The following is an 18,798-nucleotide window of genomic DNA, read 5'->3' on the forward strand; positions in this document are numbered from 1 at the left end:
TATATTTCTGTCATAATTTCAATTTAAATCAAACTTTTATGTCGACTGGTTGTAGCGGACCTTTGAGTTGCAGAATGGATTTTACAATGGATTTTCTTCAATAAAACTAGGAAATGTTTAAGTTTTCTCTCAGCCCTGCTAATGTTCATGATTATGTAGACATTTAAACACTATTAGCATCATACAAACTTCAGTGTGTAGTAAATAAAACGGCACCATTCAGAGACATGCAGAAACAAGCAGATTATTTATATAGCAGTCTCTTTGTGCTTTAATACTTACCATTTGGCGTGTTTTGATAAACCAAAATTAGCAAGTTAAGTAATAACAGTAAGGACTTTTAATTCACAATTGGGTAAATGTGGGAAACAAATATGAACAACATATTTATACATTTTGCGTTTGTGTGAAAGCATATAACATATTTTAAGGATAAGTTATAACTAATATCTCTTGGGGAAAAAAAAAATGTTTTGATAAGCCCTTATTCTCGCATCGCTGTCATTACGTCACCACTAGTATCGTTCCTTGTTCCTTCTGAGGTGAGTCCAGCAGTTATGATATTTCGCTAATTTAAAGGCAGTTCACTTTCAAATTTTTATATGTTTCAGCTTACCTCAAGGGCATCCAAGATGTAGGTGTCTTTGTTTCTGCAGTCGTTCTCATTTTGATATTTTTAGGTCAAACCGTTCTTGTCTGTGACTCATATAATGCAGGTCTATGGTCACCACCTCAAAGAGCATGCACAGAAGAGTCCAAATTAAACAATTCCCCATCGTAAGTACACATTGATGACCTAAGACGACGAAACAAGCAGTATTTATATCGTGTTTACCTCTTGTACACAACCACGTCCAAGTGGACACTTTTTTTATTTGCTTCTCAAAAAATTTTAAACTTCATAACTACAGCTTTTATTATCTGTTTTTGATTTTTTTGATGATTCTGCTAGATTTCTTGTAACATCTAAAAGCCACAAACTATTAGTCTATAATTGATTTTTGGGCAGACAGTTATGGAAAAGTTAAAAACTTCAGTCTCCTCCCAAAGGTGTCCATATCTGCTTTACATAAGCCTGGAGTACACTTCACAATTTTCTGTTGGTTTTCTGATGATTTTCAGTCTGGAGAGGTTGACACTATACTTGCTGAAAGTCTGCAGATTTGAGTTGACAAATTCCATAGAAAATCACAAAGTACTTTATGGTCACATGGACTCTCAAACATGTTTGATATTTTCAGCTGATTTTAGAAAACAGGCACAGTTTCACCGACAGGACTTAGGGTAGCACTTTATTTTACAGTCCTGTTCCCCATGTATATACTATGTACTTATTATAGTAATTACAATAACTATGTAATAACTAGGTACTAACCCTAAACCTAACCCTACCACATTTAGTTACCTTGTATTACCAGAACTTTCTTAGATAAATACACTGTAAGTACACTATAAGTACATGTAAGTACACGTACTGTAAAATAAAGTGCAACCGGACTTAGACTTAGAAAGGATTAGGCCACAGTTCAAATGTTATTCATATCAATGTTATGCCCACATTACTGGTGTGCATCTTGAGACAAAACAAAGGCACTGATAGGTTTTAAGATCAGTCAGTGCAAGTTTATATCAGCTGAAACAGCTCAGAATGACATTGTAGTCTGGGACTAGTCTTAAACCTCGTCTGTGAACCAGAGGGATTTTGTTACAATGTGTCATGCGTCTCCTAGTTTGTTGAGATGGGACCAACTTTAACGTCTGGTAGTGTATTATCCTCGATCGTGTAATGTATTATGCTAAGTTTTCCTTTGCCCCAATTTACAGAGTTGGTCTGTGTATGATGCCTAGTGTTTTAAAATCAGATTTTAACTGTCATGTAGAGTATTCAGGCCTTTAGAGACACTGGGGAAATCACAGCTGTCAATCATGACGTCAGACTCCATGTTTAGAATTCCAGTAAAACAAAACCTATGAACACTTGAACGGACATCAGTGTGAAAATAACTACCTAAAATGACAGAAAATAAAATAGAAATGTCCCGTTAGTTTTAATGTGTATCTTGCCTATCACTCCATTCATGCAGAGGGCGGGGCTTATGAGCTGAACTGCAGCCAGAATGGTTGACTTCAAAGTAACCAACACCACTTTGACAGTCGGTTCAGTTTTTGTTATATGGTCAACAGTTTATTGGGACCTCAGTCCAAACAGTTTGATCTGTCAGATGATCCTGAGGTAAAGGCGTGATTGTCTATTAGCAGAGAGGCTTTACTAAAATGAGAAAGAAGAGGGAATGGAAGAAGTGTTGCTTCTGTGGCATCGCTCTGAAGAACCTTTTAAGCACCTTTATTTTTAGGAGTCAATGGTGTTGGAGAAGGAAACGAGGAAAGACAGCAGGCAGGTGGTGACTTCAGAATCATATTGAGATTAGCAGAGGAGATGGGAATTTAGTCAATGAGTCCGGTGTTAAGTTAAACGTTAAGTTAATAAACGTTTAAAAAAATCATTTTACTTTATGATGAAATTTACTGAGGACCAGAAGTGGTTTAGTTCCCACATTCTTAAAAAATAACTTCACAATAATTATAATAATTATTAATAATATATTAATAATTAAAATATAATAAAATATAATAAACGTTAGCGTGGAGAGAACAAACAAACTCCACACAGTTTTTTGTTATTCACAATAAACTACAGAACACACCCACATACACAAACTGAATCTAATAGAGAATCACGCTTTGGTTCCTAGTTACAGCAAATAATAATAATAATTTGTATTTAAATTATTAAAATTTTAAATGTATTATAAATAATAAAAATACATGTAGCATTATGTATTTGGCTGGGCTGGGTTTTTCACATGATTTATTCCAAAGAGTTCTGCTGTTTTCCACCTGCACTAAGATCTCTGGCAGTTCATTTTAATGTATAATAAACATAAAAAAATCATGCTATTACACAAATCCGGAACAAATGAGCTTTTAATTAATGCATTTTTGTGTGTATTCCGCAGTTTCCAAACATTAGGGGAGAGCAGGGGCGAAAGTAACTAGGAAGTGTGGTCTATTTGTAGAAATGTAGAAAGACTTCAGTATAATTTCACTTTGAACTTAAGTTGCACATTGTTACTTTTGACCCCATCGGTTGGGACGAAAGTAACACACAGGTGGGTCAAAAGTAACACAACAATATAAGCCAGATTTTTTTCTGTTACTCTTATTTTTTATTAAGTATACCTGACTATGACCTTGTTAATATGTAACTACAAACATATTGTGTTTTTTATCTTTGCAAAAAAAAAACATTTAAATTACATTTTTATATTTTCCTTTTAAATTTAAGTTTCATCAAATGTCTCAAAACCCGATTGTACAAACTTTTTTTTAAACATATTTTTATTTCAGTGTATTTTTATAAAACATTTTTCAACAGAATGAACAATATAAAAATTTAATTACATAAATTCTAAACATAATGTAATAGGCCTATTCATGTTTCCATCCAGTTGTTTTTATGCATCAATTCAAAATGTGCATTAAAACATCTGGAAACACTGCAAATTCTTAGGTGGAGGTTTCAAAGGTAAAGTATGCCTAAAACCTAAATATAACTAAGGTAAATGTGATTTAGCAGCTGTCCAGGGAGTGATGTTCCTCTCTGTCCAGAAAAGCCCTCTCATAAACATCTGGATAAAACCAGACCTCTGTCTGTCTGTCTGACCCTCACTCAGACATATTCTTTTGGTATAATATGACATAAAATTTTTAATAAATGATGCAAGACACAGAAATTTACAGTATAACATGCACCGAAACAAAATAAATACTTCTTGTAACTGTCACGACCGGTGATACAAGGAAACACGGAGAGAGAACCAATTGCGAGTACCTCTTTATTTGAGGGGTAATCCAAAAAGCATAAACAGTCCAGGCAGGGGTCAATACCAAACACAATCAAAACATGAAAACAAAACACGAACACAAGGCAAGGGCAAGACTGATTGACGGACATGAATTCACAAGGACTCCGTGACACATTCTAAGACAGACCGGGTTAAATACACAAGGAGAGACAAACGCTAATGGGACATTGATTGAGTGTAATGATTGGTAACTAGTGACAGCTGGGTGCAATAATTAAGCAGAGACGTGAGGAAGTGGTTCATAAAGTGACAGACACCGTGGGGACGGAGGACATCTAGTGGATTCCCAGGGAACACAACCCAGAGACTGTGACAGTAACTGTAGCGGGACAAAAGTAACAATCGTTACCGCTTCAATAAATTACTTTTTGTACTCAAAATCATGTGCTATTTCTCAGCTCCATCAAGGGTTGCGTGTTGAACATGCTGTCATAGCTTGGAATGCAAATGCAATAAGAGGCTCTGAAAAAATCGCTCTGTTACTTTCGTCCCACATTACTTTCGACCCCGCTCTCCCTATACAGAGATCGCAGTGCATGTGAAAAGCAAGCATTTAGGCCTCGCAAATGAGAATCGCTACAATTGTTGAATATAGTTTGAGACAAAGGCCTTCTTAATGATTTTTTGAAATTCGTTTAAAATAATAAAAGCCAGCTGTTTTAAATAACTGATCAAAACTGATCTCCACAAACGGATTTTCCAAAAGACTTTGACTTCTCTGAACATGAGCACTACAGTTTCAAAATCAAAACCAGATGCCAGTGTTTTTATATCACTGTATTTCTGAAGGAAACCAACTGTCTTCAGAAAGTTTTGGATGTCATTTTCATTTCAGCTTGTGTGTAATGTCTGATAAAGAATTGTATATTTGTCAAAATATAAGTTCTTTCTGCGTCTGAAGCAGCAGTGGGGTAATTAAATCAAAGGGAGACATCTGTACATGATACAAGATATATGGAAAATAAGAAGGAAATAAAAGTCATAAATAGACTGAGGATTGGACATCGCAAGCTAAACAAAACTCTTCATGTTAGAGGAAAACACCCGACAGGACTTAAGGGATGATGTCAGGAGGAGGAAACATTCAAGACATCTTTATATCATGTAAGAAATATATAGAAGAATTCAAGAGATCAAGAATCCGCTACAGTAGAGTATCATGTAAAAAAGTATAGAAACATTTGCAAATAATGACCAATGACGGATATGTGTTAAATAGAAGGAGGACTGGATTGGAAGGACGAATTTAATTAATATATAGTAAGTTAAAGTGATAGCCTACAGCAGATGGCCGTAATGCAACACTATGGATGCCAACTGAAGTAAAAAATAAATAAATGAAGATTTCGCCTCGCGTCGCTGCGATGACGTCATCACCCGCGCGCTCACAACAACAGCCAGCGCCGAGTCTCGTGAGGCGAACAGTTCGCGGTGTCCTGACATTTTATCCTACCCTGTCAGATTTTCCTACGCGGGTTTACTGCGCACGCGCACATCAATATCGCGTCCTTTGTCTCATGCTAAACAACGATATTTAATGTATCTGCATTACTGTAAGGGTAGGTTTAGGGCTGGGGTAGTTATAGACGTTAATAAAAACGCAATCTAATTGGTAGAAAATAATATTTATTGTTGGTTTCCTGTAACTGTATCCCTTTTAGCTACAACCGCGAATATAACACATAATTACTGTATTTGCAGTACTGTAAGGGTATGATTAGGGTTGTGGTAGGTGTAGACGTTAATAAACCATAACTTTACAGTAGAATTTTCGTTGTGGAATTGTACTACCCACTGTTTTGGTGGGAGGTAGGAAAATCTGACAGCGTAGGACAAATCGACAGAACACGCGGTACTTCACGTGTTTACATTATTGTAAAGGACACTTAACCGTTATTTAAGCAACATTCAAAGAGGTAATCTCTGATTTGTTTTTTTTTTCTGCGTCTGATGACTAAAACATTTCTCACAGCAGACGACGAGGGAAATGATCAGATCTGAATTAGTTTCTATCAGCAAACAGTCAGAATAAAGTGAGCTGATCTGCTGCTGATCCTGAATGTCTTGTTTAATGAGTGTTTATAGTCTGAGACTCATCAATATTATCAGCTGATCAAAATCCTCTTTATTTCATGATAATAGATCCTGTTTTCACCTCATTCATTACACTGATGACTTCAGATCTGTTCATTGACACATTAAGATCATTTTATTGCTGTCAAGATCAGAAAACAACACGGTTATCAGTTATTGTGACATTACAAGATAAAACTATCACAACAGCATTTATTCATTAGTCTGTGATAAACCATGTTTCATATAAAACACAAAACTAAAACACATTCAGTTTAGCTCAATTCAATGGTGCTTTATTTGTACATTGCAAATTTGTAAAATTATATTTTTATGTTTATTCTTTCACTTTCTAAACTCTTAGATTGTTTATATGTGGTATCTTTTAATTATATGTGTTTTCAGCTCACAAGCATCAAAGCATCATGAAGAAGATAAATCTGCAGAGACAGAGTTTACTGAAGAACAGAGAGAACATGAGAGATCTAGAACTGAAGAACAAACAGGTTGTGTTTACTCTTCATCCTTCAGTAATGAGGCTGAAGAACAAAGTTATCAGCAGTTCAACAGATTTAGGGTTTATATGAATAATAATATAATAATAAGTTTCATCAATAAATAATATAGGCCATACTTTCTCTCTCAGCGTACAGAATAGCCACTGAAACGCTAATGTTCAAATTATATCCTGAGTGTGGTTAAGTGAAAAAATATTGGTCAGATAATTAATTAGTTTAAAACCGTTATTAATTAACTAATACATTTTTAGTATAGATTATTAGTATTAATATTGTATTTATAATATGCTGTTACATTTTTGTAGTTAATCAAACATCATATAGATATCAATACAGAAACACTGGATTTATATCTGTTTTTTTTTTGGGTAAAGATCATTGAATAATTTTGTAAAAGTCTGTGAAAATTATTATAATGTTCTGTAGCCATAGTCAACTTTTGCATCATATTTCTAAAACTTAGGAAAAAATTATTTATAATGTAAGTAAAAAAAATTTTACTTTAATTTTAGATCTGATCGAGAAGAAACATGTCAAAACTGGAGAAAAATCTCTCACAGAGACTGAAAGAGTTTCTTTACTGAAGAGAAGAAACAAGGAACGTTTTACCTGCTCTCAGTGTGGAAAGAGTTTGACATACAAACACAATCTCAATGTTCACATGAGATCCACACTGGAGAGAAATCTTACAAGTGTTCACACTGCGACAAGAGATTCAGTCGGTCAGGAGACCTGAGATCACACGAGAGGACTCTGGAGAGAAACCGTATCACTGCTCTGCATGTGGGAAGAGTTTCACTCACTAGTTTTCTCTACGAAGTCATCAAATAAACAATCACAATAACTAGTTTATCTTTACAGGTGTATTCCAGAAAGGAGGTTCAACAAACTCAGAGTTGAGGTGTCTCCCAAAGCTTTGCTCATGTGTAATAAACTTATTCTCCTTGGCAAATGTACTTGAAAAGTCTTGGTTCCCTGCATCACGAATCGGGTGAGCTGGAAGTTTCCACAGAGTTGAAATTTGCTCAGACTAATGTGCGGTCACCTGCAAGCAAACATTTAATCTTAAAGGATCTAATTGATTCTCAGAATTTGAACATTTTATTTTTAACAGAGACACGGTTACATACTAGTGATACTAAGTTCACTTTCTGAGGTGCTACCGTATAACTGTGTTTTTAATTCCCCACGGGCCTCTGGTGGTTTGAACAATATTTTAAAATAAGCTTGAATTGTCGGACTCTGCACACTACACATTATGCTAGGTATGAGTTGTTTCAGTTGAACTCCTCAATACTCTGTGCTGTGGTATATCGTCTATCGTAAAATTTTAGTAATGGGGGACTTAATTCACTTGAAAGTTCATTTATTTCAGTAAATCAACTCAAATGACACATCTGTGTGTGTTATGTATGTATTATTTATCAGTTTTTTTAAGAAGGCTTTGACTTGAAATCATTCTGTAATGCCACCATATGAGGATTAAGATTGCTATATTATTCTCTCTATTCTGCATTTCACCTCTGTTGTAATTTATTTCTAATAAACCTGACATTGTATATTAATTATTGTGGTGACCGTAAGTAATCAGGTGACGTTCAGCACCATGTTCAGCTCCATCAGTGCCACCCTGTGATGTTCAGGACCAGGGATAGCTCCTCCAACACAGGTGTGCACAGTTTCTCCTCTGACAGGGAGCCTCAGCTGCATCTCGTTTAACTCTGCATGGAGGACACTTGGTACACAGCAACCTACAAAGGGCTCCAACATAACGAGAAAACCAGACAGAGATTATAGAAAAGCACTGAGCACTGTGAATGTACTTTTGTGTAATGTACTCCGTACCATCCTGACCACTGTACTAAATAAAGATAAATCTACCCTAACTTGAAGATCTAAATAACTATATAATTGATATGCTAAATAGATGCTATAATAGTCTATCCTGATCGTTTTCAATACTCGCAAATCCAACTCCTGACTCACTACAGTGATTTTGACGGAACAAGATGGTTTTATACTGCCAAGAGCGCGGTAGTTTGTACCAAGGGGTGTGGTGAGCTGGAAACTGCTTACGTCACCTGCCACCGCTTGCGTCACTTGCCACCGCAACATCCAATAGGAAAAATCAACTGCAGTTGCCACCGTTCAACCTGAAGAGGGCAGCACTCAGACGTTTTTACACCATATATTGTAGAATTAAAACACTTTATACTCAAATGTAAAAAAAGTTACTCGAAACAATGAGCAGCACTAATAAAGCCCCATTCTTATAGATCATTAACTAAAAAAAGTTGGTTTAGGGTTTAGTTACTCTTTAAAATATAAACGTTATGTTTAGTGCAAAAAAGTAATACATTTGCAATATGATTATTGTTTTAACTGCAATAAAATAATGTGTAGCTAGTTGAAATTAAATTCTTGCTGTAAATATAAATAAATAAATGCTGTTTTTTCTATGATAAAATATCAATGGGTATTATAAATGATTAAGCCTTCATATGTTAACATAGATTTATAAAATGGAAAACAACCAGAGGTCAAAAACGCGAAAAGGCGAAATGTAAAAAAGGACAAGTAATAAGATAAATATTCATATTTAACACTGTAAAGAAAACATTCTGATTGGAGCATGTAAATTACCAGTTTGGTAAGTACGTTTTAAAAACGTTGGAAGGAGATATACGAACGTGATAAAAACGTTTATAAAACGTTGTGATAAAAACTAATTTATAATGTCAAAAAAAAAAAAAAAAAGAAACGAAAAAAAAAAACCCAGACATTTTGAAGCTGAGGTCGAGGATTGTATTTATTTTAAACTAAATTATGTATTGGTTGAATTTTTTATTCTATATGTGTATGTGTTCAAGACACATCCATTGAAGTTAATTGTAATTAATCTCTCTCTCCCTGTGTTATAAATTAATTTATTAAACATTTGATTTTTAAATTAAAGTCAAAACAACTGAAAAACGAGACTTTGCCTGCTTTATCTTAACTGTTGAATAATTGTTGAAAAAAACGTTATCATGACATTTTCACAACGTGAAAAAAAAAAAAAAAACGTTTTTACACCGTTGTTGTATTTGTTGGGTAATAACGTCTTTTATCGAGCATGAGGAGGTGAATGGTGCTTCTCAAACAGAAAGATGCATCCTGAAATTCAGATGATCAGCACAGACTCGTTTTCTTTCAGCTTATTTTCGTGAATTTAAAAGCTTGCATCCTTCCGTTTGAGAGACGCCCAGAGATAAGCTTCGACTCTGATTCCAAACGGCCCGGAATTCCCCACATTCCCATATTTCCTGACTGCAGCGAGGACACTGCGCAGATAGCAAGAGAGAAGTAACGTTAGCTCGTTCGATTTGATCCACTTTATGTCCTAGAAAACATTTGTACAGGTAGGTTATAACTTAGGCACAGACACTACTAATTTCGGTATATTTAATGCAATCCGATCCGTCCGAGAGATATGAGAATTAATTGCTGACAAGCGACAGGCCCAAATAACAGAAAATATAGAGTTTTAAATACTTATAAATTCGCTTTTATTGTGGACAAGACCGCAAGTAAGTTTTCAAAGAGAGGTTATTGAACACGAATCTGTATTTTTGCTTCTGTGTTTTGGTGTTGTTTTTGTGATGTGAAATCGAAAGTATTTTAAACAGACATTTGAGGAGGGTCTGTCTGCAGACTGCAAGACAGGGGCGTAACTTGAAGTTGTCCAAATCACGCAGAACCACGCGAGATGTCAAAATGAGATTTTGTCGGGCTGAGTTTGAAGCCGCATACCCTTTTAATAAGGCACTTAATTTCACTAAGTACTAATTTAACGAGCGCTAAAAGAGTATAAACTCTACAGAAGTATGAATGTGATTTTGATATCATCATCCGCTATGTTGATCATGTGACCTACAAAGTTAAAACAAGCGCAAAAACAATAAGTGACAGGTTTAATTAATGTATTGTAAGTATCTTCTTGAATATTTTTTTTTCAATTTTTAATCCTCATTAACATTTTTTTTTCTTGTCTCGTACTATGATGAACACATTCAATTTTATTTACCGTTTTATGGCATTATGATTGTTCATTGTTAGATGCAACCGTCTTACCCTGATCTTTTATGTAATAATTTGGCAATAACAATTAAAAGAGGGATAGGTGCACTAGCACCTCACAGCATCACTAACTCAACAGTCCAATAAAGTTTCCCTCAGCGACTCTATACGCACAAAGGGTACGTCGATCAGCTGCTTGAAGATCTCACCTTTGGAGAAGACTGTTGATTTGACACTAAAAATGTAAGTATTACTACTTAAAAATTAACATTACCCCATAATGAATTGCATCTTTTGCCCACCCCAACACTGACGTGCAATAATAGCGATAAACTGCAACCAATAATTATATATATTTTATCTTAAAATGACATTTTGGTAAAAGAAGCATGTCGATGAATGTATTTTCGTGTTGTGACATAGCTGTGCAAGTCAACAACATATAAAACAAATCTTCATTCAAACTCTCCATGAGCACCACTACCTGGAAAACATTTACACAGAGTTTACAAGTACATGCATTGATTTATTACTTTTGTAGTGGGTTCAAAACCAGCAGTGTGTCCTTGAGCACGGCTCTTTTCTCCAGGTTGATCAGGGGTTTGTAGGCCCCTGTAATAAGAGCACTGTCACATTTTTACCAAAATCAAATCCTCTGTGTGTTTTGGTCTTTCTCTAGATCCTCTCGCTGGCTCTGGGGTCACTGAGGATGAAGAGACCACAGCAACACCCGGCTCAGATGAGACAGTAAGGGCAGGTGGAGTGATGGAGCACCTCATCTGTGTCGCTGGACCATTTCTCCATCCTCACAACACACACCTGTCAGTCTGCAGACATTTCAGATCCTGCAAAAATACACGCACTTAATACAAAAAGTCATTTTAACAGCACAATGTTATCGGATCTCTGCATCAGAAGTAACACAATGATCTTACTTTATCCTTTTGTTTCAGGTTTTCCCTTTTTCACAAATGCACCTTTCCTTGCAGGTCCTGCTCCACCACAAAAGATCTGCAGCAAATGCACAGAAAACAAGAATAAGAAAAGTGCTGTAATAGTTGTTTAAAATTACAATAATTAAAATAAACTACAATTTAAGATTTAAAAGATGTCGGTAGTGTACTTACACAAATCCTTTGATGGCAGCTTTCCTTCATCAGTCACTCAGCACTGGATAAACACACGCGTGTCTCATCTGTCCCTGTAACATCCAGACAACAGTCAGTCTCATCTGTGATTTATCTGTGATATACTAGATTTACATGTTGAGTTAGTTACTGATGTAACTCACTTTTTATCTGACAAAAATGTTACTTAAATTATCAATATTGCAAATGGACAAATAAAATAGATAACTTATGTAGATTTGTTTGTGCACATGACTTACACTCATCTAAAGCAGTGTTGACAACAGTGAATGAATTCTACATAAAGAGCACACAGACATCACTCAGTTTCATGTCTGTTAGATGTGCTCATCTTAAATACTGATCAAACATTATCCTGTCAGATGATATGAGACGTGTGCTTAATGGAACTCCCCTGTAAGTTATGCACTATTAAACGTGTTTTTACAGCATAATCACAAATATGCTGTATTATGTAGGTCACAGATAGGGTTTAGATTAAGCCAGGATTAGTTCAATTAGACTTGTCTGTGAAACAGGGGGATAGCGTCTTTACACATTTTGCTAATATGTTGCTTACTTTACTCCTTAGTTTTAATAGATTATTAACTCCAAAAACGATACCACGTTATGAAAATGACTTATACACTTCAATTTAAACAATTATTTTGGGAAAAAAATATATTCTCACCCTTGTCTCTCGGCACCATAGACAACAAGCTGTCATATTCGTCTTCTTTCCAGTTTAACGGCGGTTGGCATCCAGCTTTTGTGGGAAGTTGTGGCCTAATGGTTAGAGCGTCGGAGTCCCAATCGAAGGGTTGTGGGTTCTAGTCTCGGGCCGGCAGGAATTGTGGGTGGGGGGAGTGCATGTACAGTTCTCTCTCCACCTTCAATACCACGACTTAGGTGCCCTTGAGCAAGGCATCGAACCCCCAACTGCTCCCCGGGCGCCGCAGCATAAATGATGCCCACTGCTCCGGGTGTGTGTTCACAGTCTGTGTGTGTGTGTTCACTGGTCTGTGTGTGTGCATTTCGGATAGGTTAAATGCAGAGCACAAACTCTGAGTATGGGTCACCATACTTGGCTGAATGTCACTTCACTTTCACTTATTGGTGCATTACCACCCATTTCTGTTCCGGAGTGTGGGTCAGATAATAGATTTTCCTACTAAAACATCACTCACATTGTTCCATAACATTAATATCCACACACACACACACACACACACACATCAAATCCTGCCTAAAACCCCTGCTTTCCTTGAAAACATAATCAATATTCTACTCTGTGCCCTATTTAAAGCAGCCATATTGCCAACAACATCTAATTTTAACATCTCATGTGGTTCTGTGTGATTTGGACAACTTCAAGTTACGCCTCCTACTTCATGTTACTCCTCTTTCAAATTACTTTAACAACATACCGAAATCACAGATAACCAGCAAGAAAAATATAAATAAATATAAAACTGATTTGTGTTTGGGACGCTGTGAGCACGGAGACTGTGGTGTACACCGTGAGTCTGAAAAGGGTTATCTTAAATGTGAAATATGAACGCTTGCGCTTAACAACCGAATAAGACCAGGGCATTGTTTGTAACTCACTTTATTTTATATAGTGTGTTTTGTTGCTGTTGTTGCTAACTGAACATATTTCTTGATCTCATTAACCTCTTCATCTCCAGGTCACACTGAACAGCAGATTGTTGTCTCAAGCCAGTGCTGATCAATGACAGTTTAGCTGCAGTCTGTCAGAGAAGAGAGGAAGATGAGTCTCTCACAGAAACAGAGGTAAGACTGAGTCTGTTTTCAGAGAATCATTTTAAACACTGCTGCACTTTCAGAGGATTGCTGTGGGGAAAAACACAACCTTAACAAACTTTGTGTTATATCTACAAATTATTTGCAGAACTTCAGAGCTTCATAACTTCCTAATTAAAAAAAAGCATAAAACACATAAAATACAATAAACCCAACACCTAGATAAGTGTATACAGATTTGTTAAACACATGTGAGTCTGTAAACAAGAATGACTGCTATCTTTAAATCTCTGCAGATGTTTCTGTGAAGGACTAGAGAGAATGTGTGTCAATATAAAACACAGATGAACCTCCTGTAGAAAAGTTTCTCTTCTCTCTTTGTGTCATTAGTGTAAGATCAGACTCACATGTGTCTGTGAAGAGTGACTGGTCAAAGGATGGTAACATGCCGAACTTCAATGAGAAAAAAACATCTATCAAAAGGTATTTATTATCTTTGACATTATAATGTTGTGTTGGCTTATTTCTCCACTAAGATGCTTGTGATAGAAATGAATGAAATAACACAATAACTCACTGATTTCCTCTTTATTGAACTCAGTCTGGAGCTTCTTTCCAGTAACACAATCACACAAGCAGACACAAGGAGGTATAAATTAACCATGGAAAATAGATCATGCAGCCAAACATGAATATGTCTTTCCATCTCTCCATAAGCATAGATGAACAAATGCATGTCTATACTGTGCTTCATTACCATCCTCAACAGTGAAGCTCTTTAAATGAGACCGAAGGAGCTCCTGTAGTAAAGTGTTTTGTTCTTTGTGTCATTAGTGTAAGATCAGACTCACATGTGTCCAGCTCTGTGTCTGTGAAGAGTGACCAGTCAAAGGATGCAGAACCATACTTCAGTGAAGAAACAACATCACGAACCAAACGGTATTTGATCTGTTTCTGATTTTTCTTTAAACATAGACTGTGTCAGAAAGTGTGTCAGTGAATAATTATCATACAACTACTTGTAGTCCTTTAATTTTTTTTACTTATTTAATGGTTTTCTCTTTGCTAAAATGTTTAAAATATACTTTGGTCATATATATATATATATATATATATATATATATATATATATATATATATATATATATATATATATATATATATATATATATTCCCTAAAAATATAGTATTTTGATTTATTTTATTTACTGTCAGGCTTCAGTATGAAACATTAGATCCAGATTTACAGTCTCACAGGAACCACAATAATTTTACAGACAGTCTCCTGCAGATCTTCCAGGTAATAAAACAAATTTTCAAGAATATTTTATAATTATGATAAACAAATATGTTATTGAATAATAGTGTGACAGAACTTTTTATTTCTACTTTTTTCTTTTTAAGAACCTATAAAATAAGAACAAAAGCCTATTTTTATTAATATTTACAACAAAGTAATATTTATCTCAACTTGATTTCTTGATTAATATGTTTAATTACTGAATAAATAATTTTAACCAAATATAGGATTTTGTTCTCTCATTCATTCTTTTCTTTCTTCGTAGGATCTTGAGAGCAAAATAATCACATTTCTAACGAAGGAACTGGAAAAGTTTAAGAAAATATTACAAAAAGAGGACAAACAATACTTTGTGAAGGACTTTAATGAGAACAGATGCAGTATGAAAGAAGCAGCTCTTGATCTCACGCTCTACTTCCTGAGAGAGATGAAGCAAGATGAAGCTGCTGATACTCTAGAAGGTAAGAGACTCGTGATCATCTGTCAGATTGTCACTTATAAATGTAGAGAGAAAATATGATTAAACAATATCTGTGTTTTTGTTTCTGTTTAGATGAACTGTTCTTCATTCATCAGCTAAAGTGTAGCCTAAAGAAGAAGTATCAATGTGTGTTTGAAGGAATTGCAAAGCAAGGAGACTCTACACTTCTGAAGAACATCTACACAGATCTCTATATCACTCAGGGTTGTAGTGAACAGGTCAATACTGAACATGAGGTGAGACAGATTGAAGTTGCTTCCAGACGTCATGAATCACAGGAGATACAGGTTGAGTGCAAACATTTGTTTGAAGCACCTGAACAAGACAAGCAGATCAGAAGTGTACTGACAAAAGGAGTTGCTGGCATCGGAAAATCAGTCTCTGTGCAGAAGTTTGTTCTGGATTGGGCCGAAGGAAAAGAAAATCAAGATATCAGCTTCATATTTCCTCTTCCATTTAGAGAGATGAACTTAAAGGAGCAAGAAAAACTAAGTTTGATGGACCTTATAACTCAGTTTTTCCCAGAGACAAAAGGACTGAACCTCACAAGAAGAAATCAATTCAAAGTCTTGTTCATTCTTGATGGATTGGATGAATGTCGACTTCCTGTAAACTTTAAGGATAATGAGACGTGGTCTGATGTTTCATCACCAGTCTCTCTGGATGTTCTCCTGACGAACCTCATCAAGGGAAATCTGCTTCCTTCTGCTCTCATCTGGATCACCAGCAGACCAGCAGCTGCCAGTAAGATTCCTCCTGACTGTATCGACCGGCTGACAGAGATACGAGGATTCAATGATGCACAAAAGGAGGAGTACTTCAGAAAAAGATTCACAGATGAGAATCAGGCCAAAGAAATCATTGATCATGTTAAACAATCAAAGAGTCTCTTTATCATGTGCCACATCCCAGTCTTCTGCTGGATTTCAGCCACTGTTCTCCAGAACATTTTAGAAGAGAAAAGAAATAATGTTGTGAAAAACAATCAGGCTGACGATGTCTCCAAAACACTGCAGGAGTCAAATAGTGAAGACACTCCTAAGACTCTGACACAAATGTACACACACTTCCTCAGATTTCAGATCCAGCAGAGCAGACGAAAGTATGATGGAGAACATACACCAGATGTTTCCTGGGATAAAGATGCCATCTTTTCACTTGGGAAACTGGCATTTGATCAGCTGGAAAGAAACAATGTGATCTTCTATGACACAGATCTGGAAGCCTGTGGTATTGACGTCTATAAGGCATCAGTGTACTCAGGCATGTGTACCCAGATCTTTAAGGAGGAAACGGGGATCACTCTTGGTACCATGTACTGCTTCGTTCACTTGAGCATTCAATAGTTTATTGCATCCCTTTATGCACATCTGTTTCTAGACATTAACGAGAAATGTGTGTTTGATCAAGACTCTACAGTGGTCAAGGAGGTTGAGAGTGTCAGTGTTTATTTGTACCATTTCCTTCAATCCCTTCTCAGACTGTCACTCCACCCCCAAAAAAACATGATTGATTTGCTCAAGACTGCAGTGGACAAGGCACTAGAGAGTGATAATGGACACCTGGATCTTTTTCTTCGATTCCTCCTTGGTTTGTCACTCCAGTCCAATCAGAGACTCTTACAGGGTCTGTTGACACAGAAAAATATAAATGAGCAGAGCAAAGAGGTAATAGTTCAGTACATCAAGCAGAAATTAGAGTCTAATCTGTCTCCAGAGAGATCCATCAATCTGTTCTACTGTCTGAATGAACTGAACGACCAAACTCTGGTGGAAGACATTCAGACCCACCTTAGCAAAGGAAGTCTCTCATCTGCTGATCTTTCACCTGCCCAGTGGACTGCTTTGGTCTTTGTGTTGTTGACATCAGAGGAGGAGCTGGAGGAATTTGAGCTTCAGAAATTCAAGAAATCAGACGAGTGTCTCATTAGATTATCAGCTGTCATCAAAACCTGCAAAAGAGCTCTGTAAGTTATTTAATATATCTTGTCATGTTTTGTTCTCATCTTAAAATTACATGAATCTACATTGATACATAGCAGGCTTGGACACCACGATTTATAGTGATAATTAACCATACACCAGTTATAAGTAGGGGTGGCAATTACTAGAGGCCTCACGATACGATATTATCACGATACTTGTGTCAGTATATTGAGATATTCTGAGATTATATTGCGATATTTATATTGTGATATGTCAGTTCTTGAAAGTAAATTACTGTTAAAATTAAATTAAATTAAACATTTAGTCTTACATCTAGGAATGCACCGAAATGAAAATTCTTGGCTGAAACGGAAACCGAAAACTCTGGATGCACTTGGCTGAAAACCAAAAATGCTTTGTAATGATTATTTATTAATTTATGAAATAATAGACATTTATTTTGTAAGACTTTTTAAATTAAACTCAATTTTAAAGATACTGAATAAAAAAAAAAACACAAACTAATAAAATAACCACACTTTTCCTGAAAACAGCACAATAAACCTGGACAGAATTTATGTTAATATTGGTAACATTACAATAAGGTTCACAATAAGGTACTTTAGTTTGCAATCTAAGAATTTATTCATCTTAGTTCAAGGGTTAGTTCAGTCAAAAATGAGAAATTGCCTCCATTAAAAATGTATAAATACGATATACCGCCCAAGTCCAGAAAGGTAATAAAACATCATCAAAGTCCATGTTACATCATAGGGTCAAATTTGTTGAAGCATCGAAAACAGGTTTTGGTCCAAAAATTATGACTTTATTCAGCATTGTCATCTCTTCAGGGTCTATTGTGAGCGTGACTGCTGTGACTGTTGACGTACAGTGTATAGTCGTAATTTTTGTTTTTTTTATAATTTAAATTTTTGCCTGAAATAACCCTTTCATATTAATTTCAACATTTACTAATTCATTATTAAAATCAACAGTTGTGCTAGTTAACAGTTAATGCACTCTTAATAAACATAAACTAACAATGAACTGTATTCTCATTAACTAAATTTAAGAAAGACTAATAAATACTGTAATGTATTGTTCATTGTTTGTTTGTGTTAAACATTAATTGAAGCTTATTGTAAACTGTTACCTTAATATTAAATATCAATAAATACTTTTTTTATCCTCTTCAAAGTAACAGAATCAATTATAAGTTGTTGGATTTATTCATTTAAATTTTTTTGGACTATCTAAATAATTATAGTCCTACAAAGTTATTATTATTATCAGATCACAGAGATATACCATGTTGCGCAAAGTAGTGCTACTGCAAACAGGAACAAGATTTTTTTGCCATTTTTCTCTTCGATTATTTGCAGATGTTGGTGCATACCTAAACTGAACAAAATTATAAATGCAACACTTTTGTTTTCACCCCAATTTTTCATGAGTTGAATTCAAAAAGCTAAGACTTTTTCTATGTACACAAAATACCTATTTCTCTCAAATATTGTTCACAAATCTGTCTTAATCTGTGTTAGTGAGCACTTCTCTTTCTATTTGCTGAAATAATCCATCCACCTAACAGGTGTGGCCTGTCAAGATCCTGATTTGACAGCATG

At 35.5% G+C, this 18,798-nt stretch overlaps 1 pseudogene; it reads left to right on the forward strand.

The window, feature by feature from the left end:
• Window positions 1–17,342, forward strand: part of LOC113098698 (protein NLRC3-like) — a 133,914-nt pseudogene extending 116,572 nt beyond the window's left edge.
• Window positions 17,343–18,798: the final 1,456 nt, after the last annotated feature.

Source organism: Carassius auratus, unplaced genomic scaffold, assembly GCF_003368295.1.
Source record: "Carassius auratus strain Wakin unplaced genomic scaffold, ASM336829v1 scaf_tig00216618, whole genome shotgun sequence".
Lineage (NCBI taxonomy): Eukaryota > Metazoa > Chordata > Actinopteri > Cypriniformes > Cyprinidae > Carassius > Carassius auratus.